The sequence below is a fragment of the Mercenaria mercenaria genome, unplaced genomic scaffold (genome assembly GCF_021730395.1).
Source record: "Mercenaria mercenaria strain notata unplaced genomic scaffold, MADL_Memer_1 contig_4349, whole genome shotgun sequence".
NCBI lineage: Eukaryota > Metazoa > Mollusca > Bivalvia > Venerida > Veneridae > Mercenaria > Mercenaria mercenaria.
In genome coordinates, this window is record NW_026462569.1 from 31,631 (window position 1) to 48,091 (window position 16,461).

A 16,461-nucleotide genomic window follows, 5' to 3' on the forward strand; every position below is an offset into this window, starting at 1 on the left:
GGAAGAGATGTCATCTAAGAAAAGTGTGGATGGATGGATGAACACACGATGGACGATGAGCGATCACAATGGCTCTACCCATGCACTTTTTCCTCAGTGAACTAAAGCCAATTCACGACACTGATGCTTTATACAAATAATATCTTGCATTTCACATGTTTTTCACAAGTAAGGCAACAAAACAACAACAATCAGTTAAAATGGCAAATCATTAATCATATTCTACAAGACTTACCAGGAAAAAGGGTTGTCACAAATATGGGTTTTGAACAGGGACTATCGCCAACTATTCCTGAGGCTAACACATAGATTTCATATTCTGTTGATTGTTCCAAGTCAGGTAACGTAAAGCCAGTGACTTTCTGTACAGTCCTCTCTTGAAAACTATGTTCTACTAATGGTTCATCTTCATCTGCTTCTAACTGTTGATCCTCAATCTGTATTTTTCTATACTTGATTTTGTATTCTTTCACTTCACAGCTGTAATCATCCTGAGGTGGTTGTTCCCATTCTATCCATATGGATTTATCACTCTTGCCTTGGGCATAAATCCATGGTGGTTTAGCAGGTGCTTAATATTAAAACAGAATAAAAGGATCTAATTTTCCCAACATTTTTATTCAGTCAAAACTGCCAAAATTTCTCTGTTTTTTTTAGAGTATGAACTGTACGCACCAGGGAATGGCAAAAACAGCCAAATTTCCAAATAATTTTACAAATATTAAGAGGCTTTCAATCAACAGGAAATAACAGTTACAAACAAACTGATTTTTATTTTGTTGGGTTTAACGTCGCACCGACACAAATATAGGTCATATGGCAACTTTCCAGCTTTCATGGTGGAGGAAGAACCCAGGTGCCCCTCCGTGCATTATTTCATCACGAGCGGGCACCTGGGTAGAACCACCGACCTTCCATAAGCCAGCTGGATGGCTTAGTTATAAACAAAATAAAACTCCCTTTTGCATAAAGACATTATCATTCACTGTCAATCAGTATTTTGACTGATAAATTATTTATTCCAATGATTTCTAGACATAAAGTCCTTTGTTTACAATTTTACTCATTACCAGTGCATGTATAAATCTCGTGATAATTACAAAAATCAAAGTATGCAAAGAACTCTTGTACCATCTCTATATATTCCCTACATGAATTAGTCATGAATTTAGTTGAATTTAGTTCAAACTCTCACTCATACTGTTCCGGTCACACTAGCATTGTGTTTTGTTTCCTTTAATGTTGGAGAAAGATTCTAGCTTACCTCTCATTACTGGTACTTTGGGTATGACTTTACATATATGTAGATCCCTCAAGTTAGCTAGATGGCTTCCTCCAATTCTTACCCTAGCAGGGTTCAAACTTGCAAACACAAATGACAAGTTATTCAAAGTCAGTCATTTTAAACTGGTGGCTACCAAGACCCTTGTTCTCTAGTTCTTGATTAGCAACAGAACCATCTTCAGACAGACCAACCACCTGATCTACATAATCTTGAATGGGGCTGGGGGGAATGGATAAATAACAAGAGGGCCCTGAAGGCCCTGTATCGCTCACTTGACCTAATTCTAACCCCTGATAACTAGCTTTTCCTTTGATTTGACCTAGTGAACAGTTTTTGGCCCCACATGACCCAGATTCAAACCTGACCTAAAGATCATAAGAAGTAACATTCTGACCAAGTTTCATGAATATACAATCATAAATGTGGCCTCTAGATTGTTAACAAGCTTTACCTTTGACATGACCTGGCGACCTAGTTTTTTACCCCACCTGACCCAGATTGGAACTTGACGTTAAGATATGGATCAGGTGGGGTCAAAAACTAGGTTGCCAGGTCAAATCAAAGGTAAAGCTTGTTAACAATCTAAGATCATTAAGGTAAACATTCTGACCAAGTTTCATTAGGATATGGTCATACATGTGGTCTCTAGAGTGTTAACTAGCTTTTCCTTTGATTTGACCTGGCGACCTAGTTTTTGACCCCACCTGACCTAAATTAGAACTTTACCTTAAGATCATTAGGATTAACATTCTGACCAAGTTTCATTAGGATATAGTCATGAATGTGGCCTCTACCGTGTTAACTAGCTTTTCCTTTGATTTGACCTGGTGACCTAGTTTTTGATCCCACATGACCCAGATTCAGAACTGACCTAAAGATCATCAATATTAACATTCTGACCAAGTTCCATGAAGATACAGTAATAAATGTGACCAGCTTTTGATCTGATTTGACCTGGTGACCTACTTTTTGACCCAACATGACCCAGATTAGAAACTACCTAGAGGTCATCAAGACAAACATTCTTATCAATTCTCATGAGTTTCAAACTTAAAAATTAGGTCTCTAGAGTGTTAACAAGCTTTATCTTTGATTTGACCTGGTGACCTAGTTTCTGACTCCACCTGACCCAGATTCAAATTTGACCTAAAATTCATCAAGATTAACATTCTGGCCAAGTTTCATTAAGATATTGTCATAAATTTGGCCTCTAGAGTGTTAACTAGCTTTCCCTTTGATTTGACCTGGTGACCTAGTTTTTGATCCCACATATTCCAGATTCAAATTTGACCTAAGATTATCAAGATTAACATTCGAACTAAGATTCATGAAGATACAGTCATAAATGTGGCCTCTAGAGTGTTAACAAGCTTTTCCTTAGATTTGACCTGGTAGCCTAGTTTTGATCCCAGATGACCCAATATTAAATTCATCCAAGATTTTATTGAGAGTAACATTCTGACCAAGTTTAATTAAGACTGGAACAAAATTGTGACCTCTGGAGTGCTAACAAGCTTTTCCTTTGATTTGACCTGGTGACCTAGTTTTTGACCCAAGATGACCAAATATCGAACTCGTACAAAATTTTATTAAGGGTAACATTCTGACCAAGATTCATTAAGATTGGGCCAAAATTGTGACCTCTAGAGTGTTAACAGTCAAATTGTTGACGACAACAGATGATGGACACAGGGTGATGACAAAAGCTCATCTTGAGCACTTCGTGCTCAGGTGAGCTAAAATTTTGTATACAAAAATACTTACCCTTTAAATGTGGTTGGCATGGCCAGCAGAAGATTGCTATTACAGCTGAAAATATCAAATTACATAGTAAGAAAAGATTGTAACCTTTTAAGACCTATGTTTGATTTTAGTTTCCAAAAGGTGAGATTACAGCCTTTCTGTAAACATCTGTTTTCATAAAAACTGATGTTTGTTACAAACACTAACCATTATACATGAACACCATTATAAATGCATATAAAATTATACTGTCATGTCAATAGTCCTCAATAACAAGAACAACACTCAACTATTCAAAAGGCCTGTATGGAACATGAACATTACATGTTAGATCACCACAAATTATGAACAATTAGCTAAAGTTTCAACCCATTCCCATTACTGTTTATTGAATTACCAACAAAAACAATCAAAAACTACTGAGATGAAAAAGAGGCATAACTTTGTTAAAATGAAAATTAATAAGTATGGAATGTGTGCAATGCACGTCAGATCATCACAGTGAACAAGTGTTTGAAATTTCTATCCAGTACCACATGTGATTTCTGACACACAAGTAACAAAAGTGAGATATGAATCCTGAAGCAGATGCAGACAACCTTGAATGGATGAGGGCAATAGCTCTACCTATTTTTTGAAAAATTGCCCTAAAAATTAAACTTTTTTTTTATCATATGTATAACTGTTTGTATTAGATTAAGACAAGTACAGTCGAAACTCGGTATCTCAAACTCGCTTACCTCGAAATTCCGCTTAAGTCGAAGAAATTTTCAAGTCCCGTCAAATTTCCTTCTTTATATATGTAATTCAACTTCGGTTACGTCAAAATTTGACATACCGTGACTCCGGATGTGTCGAAAGGAATTTTCAGTCCCGTCAATAAAATTCAACTGCATTGTAAACTCGGTAAGTCGAAGTGAGAAAAATAAGCGATAAAATTTCACACAGGTCATTGTGAATGTGGTTTGTTTTTAACACATGTCCATGTTTATTGCCTAACCAGAAAACCGTGATACCGACATATCACAGGTGCGGCGATTATCAAAGTGAGATGACGTCATACTTGTTTGCACGTGCCATAATGGTAATTGTTTGATGTAAACTTTAGATTTCTTTAATCAGCAGTCATTAATTTTTTTGAGACGTTATGACAATTGCTTTTAATTTAAACTAATGAATTAATTAGTTTGAACACTTGGAATATTTAATAAGGATAAATTAGAGGTAATCGCGATGAGACTGTATAAAAACCAACTTCTTGGGGGAAAGCATCAGTCGTTCAAAACGTCAATTCGAAATGCTGTCAACCCTCTGGGAGAGAAACGTACTACAAAAAAGAAACTTGACTCAAAAACATTTGAGGTTGGTATCACTTTTATTTTTTGAAAACTGAAAACTTTAATAAACACAAACTGTACGGAATCGTGACGCTTAAAGTGCCGACAACGTATACACGGCATCAAGGAAACAGGTTTTATTTTTTATCAAATCTTTTCGTAATGTGTACTCATTTCGTCCGTATCAGTCCCTCCTCATAACTCGAATTTCGGTTATCTCGAAATAAAAAGCACGGTCCCTTGAAATTCGAGATACCGAGTTTCGACTGTATGTGATTATTTATCAAATCTTTTTTACAGATCGAGAAAGATGATTATGAGATCTTCATATGAGGAAAAAAGTCAGTTTAAGTTTTATTTAAAAAAATGTGCGTATTTTAAATCAAGATGGCTTTGATGGATCAAGATCACTCATCTGAGTTGCACAGCTTGCTTGAACACTTTTGGTAGATGGTCACACAAGGAAAATATCTGTGATGCTTGAAATAGAGCCAGAAGAAGATTTTTAAATTTTATCATATAGCTGTATGGAGAAAACAAAGCCTTGCCTCCAAGCAGCCATGTTTCTTAACAAATCAACATGGCTTGAAGGAATTCGGTACAGGATAACCCAAGGAATATTGTTGTCAAATTATTTTCAAATACAACCATAGGTATAAGAGAAGATTTTCTAAATTGTCCATATATCCATGTAGGGAAAACTAGCCCCACACCTACCATGTTTTCTAACAAGAGGGCCATGATGGCCCTGTATCGCTCACATGAGTACCATTGCTCAAAATGATATGATCGAGTTTTGCCATAGAGCACATAGGCATACACATTAAATATCATCAGGATAAACATTTTCTTGTAACAGTCCCTTTTGACCCAGTCAGGGCCAATTTCCATAACTAGTTTGAGGGTCCTTAACCCGGCTGTACATATTCCAGAGTAACTGTGGAAAAATTGCGGACAAATGCAAAACTTCTATGGAAAGTAGGTACTTTCCATGGAATAGTCCGGAAAAGTCACCTGTTATATAACATGTCCAGAGTGATTGCAAATGTTTTCCACGGACATCTCTGGAAATTACTCTGGACATCTATCAAAATGTTCATGGAATATTCACCGACACTGCGGAAATGTAGCACTTTGAAAAAATTCTGGTCATTTAACTCTGGAAAATAACTCTGTCATTTTCTAAGGGATTTTAAACACATCAGAAAACAATTAGCATCAGACTGGGAATACCATGTGATCAAGCTCAGCCAATTAGATGAACTGGTCTTACAGAGGAATTTTCAAAATGTGTAACTGGAAGTCTGATGTTAACAAGTTGTGTAAAAATTAGTGAAACTTTATTATGTGAGGTAATTCAGTTCAAAGTTAATATTGAGGATTCTAGAAATTGCTCAAGTAAGTTTGCTTACATAACTGACCAGTGAAACAATACATATGTTTGTAATTATGCTAATTAACACATGTATGTATATTTGTACATCAGTCATTCTATAGCATAAAACAATGAATGCTAAAGTATAACCAAAAGCTTCACAAAGATTTTATAAATAATATGCATATATGAAAACAGATATCTTTAGGTACTTTCTTTGAATGATTTCATCATTATTTAAGTGTAACTAATCTTTGTTCGAAACTATGTATATGCTTAAAAAATATTCTAATCAGTCACTTTAAACTGGCAAAGATTCATTTTCCTTGTTCATATATATCATATAGTGTTTGAAACTGCAAAAGTGATCACATGCAATAAAATCATATCAGAACTTCCTGGACGACTGCGGAATAACTCCGGAAAATTGTTCACGGAAGTCCGTGGAATCACTCCGGAAAATTGTCCATGGAAAGTTCTCCAGAAATCCCTGGACATTTTTCCGCAGTTTTCCGCAGTATTCCATATCAAGCTCCAGAACGTTTGTCCGAATACTCCAGAGTCCGGACTCCCATGGAAATTCGAAGACATTCCATGGAAACTTCTGGAATTTTGACAGCCGGGTAGGCTCAAATGCTGCATTTTTGTACTAACATGACTATTCCTTACCCTGAAAGACTTAAATAACATTTAAAACAAATCCCATTAGATGCTGCTGATATAAATTCGTTTACATAAAATAAAGGGAGGTAATTTGTCATAAATTCTGTCAAAAGTTATCTACCCTGATTGTCTGAGTCCATCTGATGGCAAAAACGACATTTCAAATCAGTATCTTCATTGGTTACTGAGATACACCCATTTTAATTTGAAACAAAGGGACGTAATTTTATATAAAATCTATCTATCTACCCTGATTGCCTCAGTCCAACTAAAGACAATAATGAAATTTCAAATGAGTTCTATAAATATTTACCAAGATAAATCCATTTTTATTAAAATCAGGGGAGGTAATCATGCATTGGTATATGCATGAAGAAGATACAGAGTACAAGCCTATACAACAATATATTAGTAAAGTATTCATATCGATAAATGTTCAATCAAGAGTTATCTAATATGACTACTTCTTATCATGGAAGACATAAATAACGTTTCAAACCAATCTCATTAGAAGCTGCTAAGGTGTATTCATTTAGATAAAAAATAAAGGGAGGTAATTTGTCATAAATTCAGTCAATATGTATCTTAACCGATTGTCCAAGTCCATCTGTTGCCATAAATGAAATTTCAGATCAGTATCTTCATTAGTTACGGAGATATACCCACTTTAATTTGAAATAAAGGGAGGTAATTGGACATAAAATCAGTCCATAGTTATCTACCCTGATCCTCTCAGTCCAACTAATGACAATAATGAAATTTCAAATTAGTCCTATAAGTACTTACTGATATAAATCCATTTTGATTACAATCAGGGGAGGTAATCAGATATAAAATAACTCTGGAACCTACGCTTGGATCTGACAGATTCGTCATGGAATCCAAGATTTATTGTTGTTGAAGATATTTTGAAAGTTTGTATCAAATCAAACCATAAATTAAGTCTCTATATGGCTGCAAAAGCCAAAATAGCAATTTTTTTACCTTTAAGGGGCCATAACTCTGGAACCCATGATGGAATCTGTCCAGTTTAAGAAAGGAACCAATATCTTGTGGTGATACAAGTTGTGTGCAAGTTTGGTTAAAATCAAATCATAAATGAAGCTGCTATTGTGCAGAAAATGTCAAAATAGCTAATTTTGGCTCTTCCAGGGGCCATAACTCTGGAACCCATAACGGGATCTGGCTAGTTCAAGAAAGGAACCAAGATCTTATGGTGACACAAATTGTGTGCAAGTCTGAATAAATTCAAATCATAAATGAAGCTGCTATTGTGCAGACAAGGTCAAAATAGCTAATTTTGGCCCTTTCAGGGGCCATAACTCTGGAACCAAAAATGAAATCTGGCCAGTTCAAGAAAAGAACCAAGATCTCATGGTGAGACAAGTTGTGTGCAAGTTTGGTAAAAATCAAATCATAAACAAGAGCTCGTCGAACACGAAATGCCCCCCTTGATGCATTTAGTAATTGCACAAGGAACAGAAATTAAATGCTCACTGTAAACAAAAGTACTATCATTCTGGTTTAATCTGACCTTGACCTTTAACCTATTAACCTAACAAGAGATTACAGATTGATCTTGGCGCCATCCACTGAGCCATTTTTGAATGTTCCAAATTTCAAGACTAGCTCAAGGTCAAATTTCATTTAGGTACAAAACAATGTGTGTGTGGTCCAAATTTGAAAGCGGTGGCTTGAGAAATGTGAAAGCAGGTCACTAGATCAATTTCAAGGTAAAGTTCATTTCGGTAAACAGAACTATGCATGTGCTTCAAATTTGGAGGCTGTAGCTTGAGAAATGTGAAAGCAGGTAATAGATAAAAATCAATGTAAAATTTCAATTCAGAACACAAAAATATGCATGCAGTCCAAATTTGAAGCCTGTACCTTCAAAAATGTGAAAGTAGGTCATTAGGTCAATCTTAAGATCAAAGTTCATTTCAGTACACAAAACTATGCATGTGGTTCAAATTTGAAGGCTGTAGCTTGAGAAATATGAAAGTAGGTCACTAGGTCAAAATCAAGGTCAAATTTTATTTCGGAACATAAAACTATGCAAGTGGTCCAAATTTGAAGCCTGTACCTTCAGAAATGTGAAAGTAGGTCACTAGGTCAATCTTAAGATCAAAGTTCATTTCAGTACACAAAAGTACGCTTGTGGTTAAAATTTGAAGGCTGTAGCTTGAGAAATGTGAAAGTAGGTCACTAGGTCAAAATCAAGGTCAAATTTTATTTTGGAACAAAAAACTATGCATGTGGTCCAAATTTGAAACCTGTACCTTCAAGAATATGAAAGTAGGTCACTAGGTCAATAACAAGGTCAAAGTTTTTTTCAGTACACAAACCTATGCATGTGGTCCAAATTTGAAGGCTGTAGGTACAGAAATGTGAAAGTAGGTCGCTAGGTCAAGATCAAGGTCAACTCATGTCAAGGTTCATCTTGCCACTCAAAACTATACATGTGGTCCAAATTTGAATGATGTAAGTTATGGACATGAAGATTCTAAGTTTTTCCCTATATAAGTCTATATGAACCATTTGACCTCTGAGGCAGGGCCATATTTGACCCGAGAGGGATAACTTGAACAAACTTGGTAGAGAACCACTAAATGACGCTACATTACAAAATACCAAAGCCATAGACTTTGCGGTTTGGACAAGAAGATTTTCGAAGTTTTTCCCTATAGACGTATATGTAAACCATGTGACCCCCAGGGTGGAGTCATATTTGACCCTAGGGGAATAATTTGAATAATCTTAGTAGAAGATCACTAGATGATGTCATATACAAAATATCAAAGCCCTAGGCCCTGTGGTTTTGGACAAGAGGTTTTTCAAAGTTTTTTCCTATATAAGTCTATATAAACCATGTGACCCTAGGGGTGGGGCCATATTTGACCCCAGGGAAATAATCTGAACAATCCTGGTAGAGGACCATTAGATTTTGCTACATACCAAATATCAAAGCCCTAGGCCCTATGGTTTTGGACAAGAAGATCAGAAACCATTTAACTGTTCCTGGCCAATGTGACCTTGACCTTTGACCTAATGACCTCAAAATCAATAGGGGTCATTTGCTGGTCATGGCCAACCTAACTATCAATTTTCCTGACACTAGGCCAAAGCGTTCTTGAGTTATTGCCTGGAAACCATTTTACTGTTCCTGGTCACTGTGACCTTGACCTTTGACATACTGACCTCAAAATCAATAGGGGTCACCTGCTGGTCATGACCAACCTCCCTATCAACTTTCGTGACCCTAGGCCTAAGCGTTCTTGAGTTATCATCCGAAAACTGTTTTACTGTTCAGGGTCACTGTGACCTTGATCTTTAACATACTGACCTCAAAATCAATAGGGGTCATCTGCTGGTCATTACCAACCTCCCTATCAACTTTCATGATCCTAGGCCCAAGTGTTCTTGAGTTATCATCCGGAAACCATTTTACTGTTCAGGGTCACTGTGACCTTGACCTTTAACATACTGACCTCAAAATCAATAGGGGTCATCTGCTGGTCATTATCAACCTCACTATCAACTTTCATGATCCTAGGCCCAAGTGTTCTTGAGTTATCATCCGGAAACCGTTTTACTATTCAGGGTCACTGTGACCTTGACCTTTGACATACAGACCTCAAAATCAATAGGGGTCATCTACTGGTGATGACCAACCTCCCTATCAACTTTCATGATCCTAGGCCCAAGCGTTCTTGAGTTATCATCCGGAAACGGATAGGTCTACATTCCGACCGACCGACCGACAGACCGACCGACCTACCGACCGACATCTGCAAAACAATATACCCCTCCTTTTTCAAAGGGGGGCATAATAAAGCTGCTATTGTGCAGACAAGGTCAAAATAGCTAATTTTGACCCTTTCAGGGGCCGTAACTCTGGAACCCATAATGGGATCTTGCCAGTTCAATAAAGGAACCGAGATCTTATGGTGATACAAGTTGTGTGCAAGTTCGGTTAAAATAAAATCATAAATGAAACCTCTATCGTGCAGACAAGACATTGTTGACGGACGCACGCACGGACGGACGACGGACGAAGGGTGATCACAAAAGCTCACCTTGTCAGTATGTGACAGGTGAGCTAACAAAACAGATTTGGAAGAATTTTGTAGAAGGCCACCCAAGGATCATTTCTGTGAAATCATTTTCAAATCAAGCAAGCAGTTTCAGAGGAAAAATTTCTCAATTTTTTTCCAAACAGCCATTATAAGAGAAACTAGACCTGCTCCAAGGCAGCCATGTTTTAGCAGAAAAAATAATTTAAAGGAATTATGTAGAGGCTCACTTATGGTAATTGCTGTGAAATTACTTTGAAATTGGGCTAGCAGTTTCAGAGAAGAAAACTTTCAAAGTTTTCTATACAGTCATGTATGGGGAAACTAGTCCCAACCCTCTGCGGCCATATTTTTTGAAGGAATTAAGTAGAGGGTCACCCAAGGATCATTTTGATAAAATCACTTTCAAGTCAAGCCTGTAGTTTCAATGAAATAATTTTAATGTTTTCCAAATAGCCATATAAGAAATTTGCCCTGCTCCCTGGCAAAAAGATCTATTTGAAGGAACTTGGCAGAGGGTCACGTGAGGTGCACTACTGTATAATTTTTTTGATATTAGGTCAGCAGTTTCAGAGATGAAGATTTTCAAATTTTGCTATATAGCCATCTAGGGAAAACTAGCAATGGTCCCTGACAGCCATTTTTTTAAACAAAACAGAATGATTTAAAAGAATTTGGTAGAGTGTCACCAAAGGAACATTTCTGTGAAATTATTAATTAGGCCAGCTGTTTATGATATGAGCAGAATATTTCTAAAGTGTTTTTTTTTCTGGATGAATTAAGAATGAACTAGAGCTATCACTGAAGGTGATAAATGAACCCCCCCCCCCCCTACCCCTACATACACACACACCCCGCATGCACTTACACGGTACATTGCAATTTGACGCACATAAGATTGCATAATTATGTGGACTGTATGTATATGGACCTTATGTATATAGTATAGTAACAAAAACAAAGTCCCATAACTCTGCAGGATATTTTTCTGAAAGAACCTTAGACATGCGCCATGCACAAGTAAGGTTGGTACTGATCACTTCTGTGAAGTTTCATTAAATTGTGTTTAATTGTTTAATCTGAAGATTAGACGTGCACAAGACTTCATATGCAGACTCTATGTAGATCTATATAGCATAGTAACAATACACAAAGTCCCATAACTCTGCAGAATATTTATTTAAAACAATGTAACATGCACCACGCACAACTAGGGTTGGTACTGATCACTTGTGTGAAGTTTCATTAAATTGTGTGCAAGGGTTCAGGAGATTAGGTGCGCACAAGATTGCATATGCAGACTCTATGTATATTGTATTTTAATAAAAAATAAAGTCCCATAACTGTGCAGAATTATTTTCTGAAAGAACCTAACATGCCCCATGCACAACTAGGGTTCCTACTGATCACTTGAGTGAAGTTTCATTCAATTGTGTGCATGGGTTCAGGAGATGAGGCGCGCACAAGATTGAATATACAGACTCTATGTATATAGTATAGTAACAAACAAGGAGCTGCGTTCAATAAACGCTTGATGCCCCCGGTGGCATCCTTGTCGATACAAAGCAACCTAAGTCCAAAACGAGGTCAAGTTCAAGGTCAAGGTCAAACTGAGGACAGGTGATGTCTGAAGATGAGGAATGGTCACAGGTTACATCAGCATTAGTAACAAGTCATTCTAGTTAGGGGTATTGATGCTAGACGAAACGGTCCCATTTGGTTAACCTCATACGGACGGACGAACAGACGGACAGGACAATCACTATATTTTCACTATATGCCTCCCGCATCAGTAGATGCCGGGGGCATAAAAACAAAGTTCCATAACTCTACATTTTTTTTTCTGAAAGAACCTAACATGCCCTGGCCTTATAATCTAATGTTAACGGATTGAAGCTATTGTTCTCTTTTGTTCTCTTTACAGTTAGATGGCCCTCTCTATCCTTTAAGTTGCTCGGACGAACAGATGGACAAACAGACAACCTGAAACCATATACCCACCTACAACTTTGTTGTGTGGGGGATACAATTACCTAGATTTGAAGAAGAAGCTTACTACATCTTAGTTTATAAAATTCTACACATGGATCCTTTACAAAGTCTATCAAAGATAACGTTATAACACAATTTTCGAAAATGTCATATTCTGTGTTTATATAATGCATCACTTTGAAAATTTGTAACCAAACTTCAATTTCCTTTGTTCAATGGCCAGTGTTCGCATTGCTCTAAACCATGGACAGCTCTAGCATTAGGGTCATCCCCTTGTGACCTTCAATGATTGGTGTTTCACTGTTTTACCAGTGCCAGTAAGTACCAGTAGGTATGTTCTCCCTGGGTTTAAGGGTATGTCCAAACAAGTTTTCCATGGTCGAGTGATTAAGGTTCTTAACCTAAAACCACGTGCCCCTCACATTTGTAGACTGGAAACCCTGCTTGTTCTGGCTTCATCTGGTCACAAGTACTTGTCATTGAGAAAAGATGACTTTTTTTGTCAAATCCATAGTTAACAGTGAAGAAAAGTCCAAATTGAAATGAGTCTAATACTTTGGAGAATAAAAGGAAAACAGGCAAGGCCTGCATGATACCTTTAGCCATCTCCAAAAAAGCCAGACAACTATATATCAAATCGCATTATCAACTGATAATACTAGGTATTAACCTTCTCTAAACAAGAGCTGTCACTATTAGTGACAAATGCCCTCGAAGTGTGCCCAAAATGCCAGAATAGTTAAGGTATGAATCATTTTGACCAGATAAAAAAAAATTCTCAAAAGGTAACCTTGACCTTGGAGCTAGGGGTCTGGGTCTTGCACAGGACACATCAACTCATTATTGGGAACATCTGTGCCAAGTAATTTTAAAATCCCTTGATGAATGGCAGAGTTATTGACCGTACAAGAAACAGACCCTGTTAACCTTTGACTTCTAAGTGTGACCTTGACCTTGGAGCTAGTGGTCTGGGTCATGCGCAAGACACATCATCTAAATATATGGAACATTTATGCCATGTAATTTTAAAATCACTTCATCGGTGGCAGAGTTATGGACCGGACAAGAAACAGATCATGGTAACCTTTAACCTCTGTAACCTTGACCTTAGAGATAGCGGTCTGGATCTGGCACATGACACGTCCTCTCAATCTGGGGAAAATTTATGCTAAGTAATTTCAAAATCCCTTGATGAATTGCAGAGTTATGGACAGGACACGAAACAGACCCTGTTAACTTTTAACTTCTAAGTGTGACCTTGATCTTGGAGCAAGGGGTCTGGGCCTTGCGCAAGACACAACTTCTCATTATGGTAAACATTTATGCCGAGTTATTTTAAAATCCCTTCATGGACGACAGTTATGGACAGGACACGAAACAGACCTGTTAACCTTCGACCTCTGTGACCTTGACCTTGGAGTTAGGGGTCTGGGTCTTGCGCATGACATGTTGTCTCATTATGGGGAACATTTATGCCAAGTTATTTCAAAATTCCTTTATGGATGGCAGAGTTACAGCCTGGACAAGAATTTACATGGATGGAGAGTGCAATTTTTAATATTGCCCACCTTTGGGGGCATAAAAATCAAATATTTCAGCCTCTTACCGTTTTTCCAACTGACTGGTTTACAGGATAAGTCAACTAAAATAGAATAGATATAAAGTATTAAATTAACATGCAGGATGAAAGTTGCACTTAACAGATAGTAATATCAATTGATAGTAAAAAACAATAAAAAGATCTCATTTATGTTGACAGTTTGGGGGGAATCTTTAGTTGGAAAGGGACCATAACTGTATCAAAAAATGTTGGTTTGTAGCCAAAGTCAAACTTGACATGTATTTCATGATGTTACACCTGTGTACCAAAAATTATTTAAATCCTTCAAGCCTTTCATGAGTTATTGTCTGGAAACCATGAGTTTGGAAAATTTTAAGTTGGAAAGGGGCCATAACTAGGTCAAATATGAGGTCGGCCAAGCGGGGCAATATATGCCCAAAGGGTTACATCAGAGGGTGGGGGCAAAATCTAAAGAACTTGACTGTTGAAGCCCAAAGGACAGGAACAACAAACAGATGAAATATCACAAAAATATCCTTACCAGGTACAGGTATGTCAAAATAACCTAAAAATTGGAGGTACCACCCATGTTGCACCACAGAAAAGTGGTCTCGGTATTTCCCCTACGGCCAATAATAAAACAGTTTCAAAATAAGCATTTATAGTAACATAAAAAGGAAGTAATTCAAAAAACTTTTATTGTAAGTGAACAAAAAAGGGATCTGCCAAATAAAAACAAGAGCACTGCAATGCAGAGCAATATACACAAAGCAGTCATATATGACCTTTGACTCCTAAGTGGGACCTTGACCTTGAAGGGAGTCATCCGAAACATGCGCTCTGCACGTCATCTCGGCGTGGTGAACATTTTTGCCAAGTTTCTTTGAAATCCTTCAAGCAGTTCAAGAGTTACAGAGCGGACATGAAACAAACTGATATGACCTTTGACCCCTAAGTGTGACCTTGACCTTGAAGCGAGACGTCCAAAACATGCACTCTGCACGTCGTTTCAGTGTGGTGAACATTTTTGTCAAGTTTCTTTGAAATCCTTCAAGGGGTTCAAGAGTTATAGAGCGGACACGAAATTGCTAACGGACGGACAGACGGACGGACGGACATCGGGGGTATAACATTATACGCCATTATACGTCCCTTCGTGCGTATAAAAATGGTGGTTTGTAGGCAATGTCGAACTTGACCTGTGTATCAAAATTTATTTAAATCTGTCAAGCCTTTCACGAACTATTGTCCAAAAACCAATGAACCGACCGACCGACAAGCTCACTCCTATATACCCTCAAACTTTGTTTGTAGGGTATAAAAATGTTTTGAAGCTATATGCCTTTAAATGATAGCTATATACTTGCATGCAAAACTTTAACAAAGGTATGAAGCCGACACAGACGCCAGTGCCAGGGTGAGTAGCATATCAACTGAGCTAAAAACAGATGCAGAGGCAGACTGTTGAGATGGCAAAGGAAAAATAATGCTTCCAACAAAAGGTGGAAATATAATGATATATGAAATCTAGATTTATGCTAGCTTTTATATATTTACTACCTAAATGTTATTTTATCAAATAATCTTCCAACTCTATAAACTTGCCAAATGTCTAATTGACACCATGCTCTGACTCACACTGACCATAAGTTATGTCAGCTCTTGGTTTAAGGATTTAATGGTTAGTAACATACCGATCAACCTACACTTTCTAAATTTTGTATGAATTTGCCTAGAAAATGCTGAAAGTGATTGAGGAAATCAAGATTTTAGGCTTAAAAACTAAAGTTTAGTTCCAGTCTGATTCCATTTGATTTATCACTATCATGAAAGGTTTAAATTCATCAAAGATATAATTCTTAAAAAACATTTGTACTTACTTGTTGTAAATGCCCTAGGTGTTATCTTTAAACATATGCAACGAATTAACAACCATAATGCAATTCCTGTGAAAAAAGAGAGTAAAATATAGCACTAAAGATTGCATTTATTAACCCTTTCCATGCTGGACACGGTTGGTTCTGCCTTTGTGACCAGTGTAGATCACGATCAGCCTGCATTGCTCTGCACTGTTTGCTATTCAGTCAGTATCTTTTTGGTAAGCACCACTTTTAACAGTTAATGGTACTGTCCAAATTAGAAGATGGACAAGCTCATTATAGAAATTTAGCATGGTAAGGGTTAAGAGTACTATTCCTAAATGCCCTAGGTGTTTTCTTTAAACATATGCAACGAATTAACAACCATAATCCAAATCCTGTGAAAAAAGAGAGTAAAATATAGCACTACAGATTGCATTTATTAACCCTTTCCATGCTGGACACGGTTGGTTCTGCCTTTGTGACCAGTGTAGATCACGATCAGCCAGCATTGCTCTGCACTGTTTGCTATTCAGTCAGTATCGTTTTGGTAAGCACCACTTTTAACAGTTA

The 16,461-nt window shown here is 37.2% G+C and overlaps 1 long non-coding RNA gene across 1 annotated transcript; it reads right to left on the minus strand.

Annotated features, from left to right (window-relative positions):
* Positions 1-477: 477 nt before the first annotated feature.
* On the minus strand, positions 478-16,015 carry LOC128553811 (uncharacterized). Its single transcript, XR_008369441.1, has 4 exons — positions 15,910-16,015; positions 14,075-14,110; positions 3,050-3,094; positions 478-571 (listed from the first exon to the last, which is right to left on the minus strand). It is a non-coding gene; the product is annotated as an uncharacterized LOC128553811 (long non-coding RNA).
* Positions 16,016-16,461: the final 446 nt, after the last annotated feature.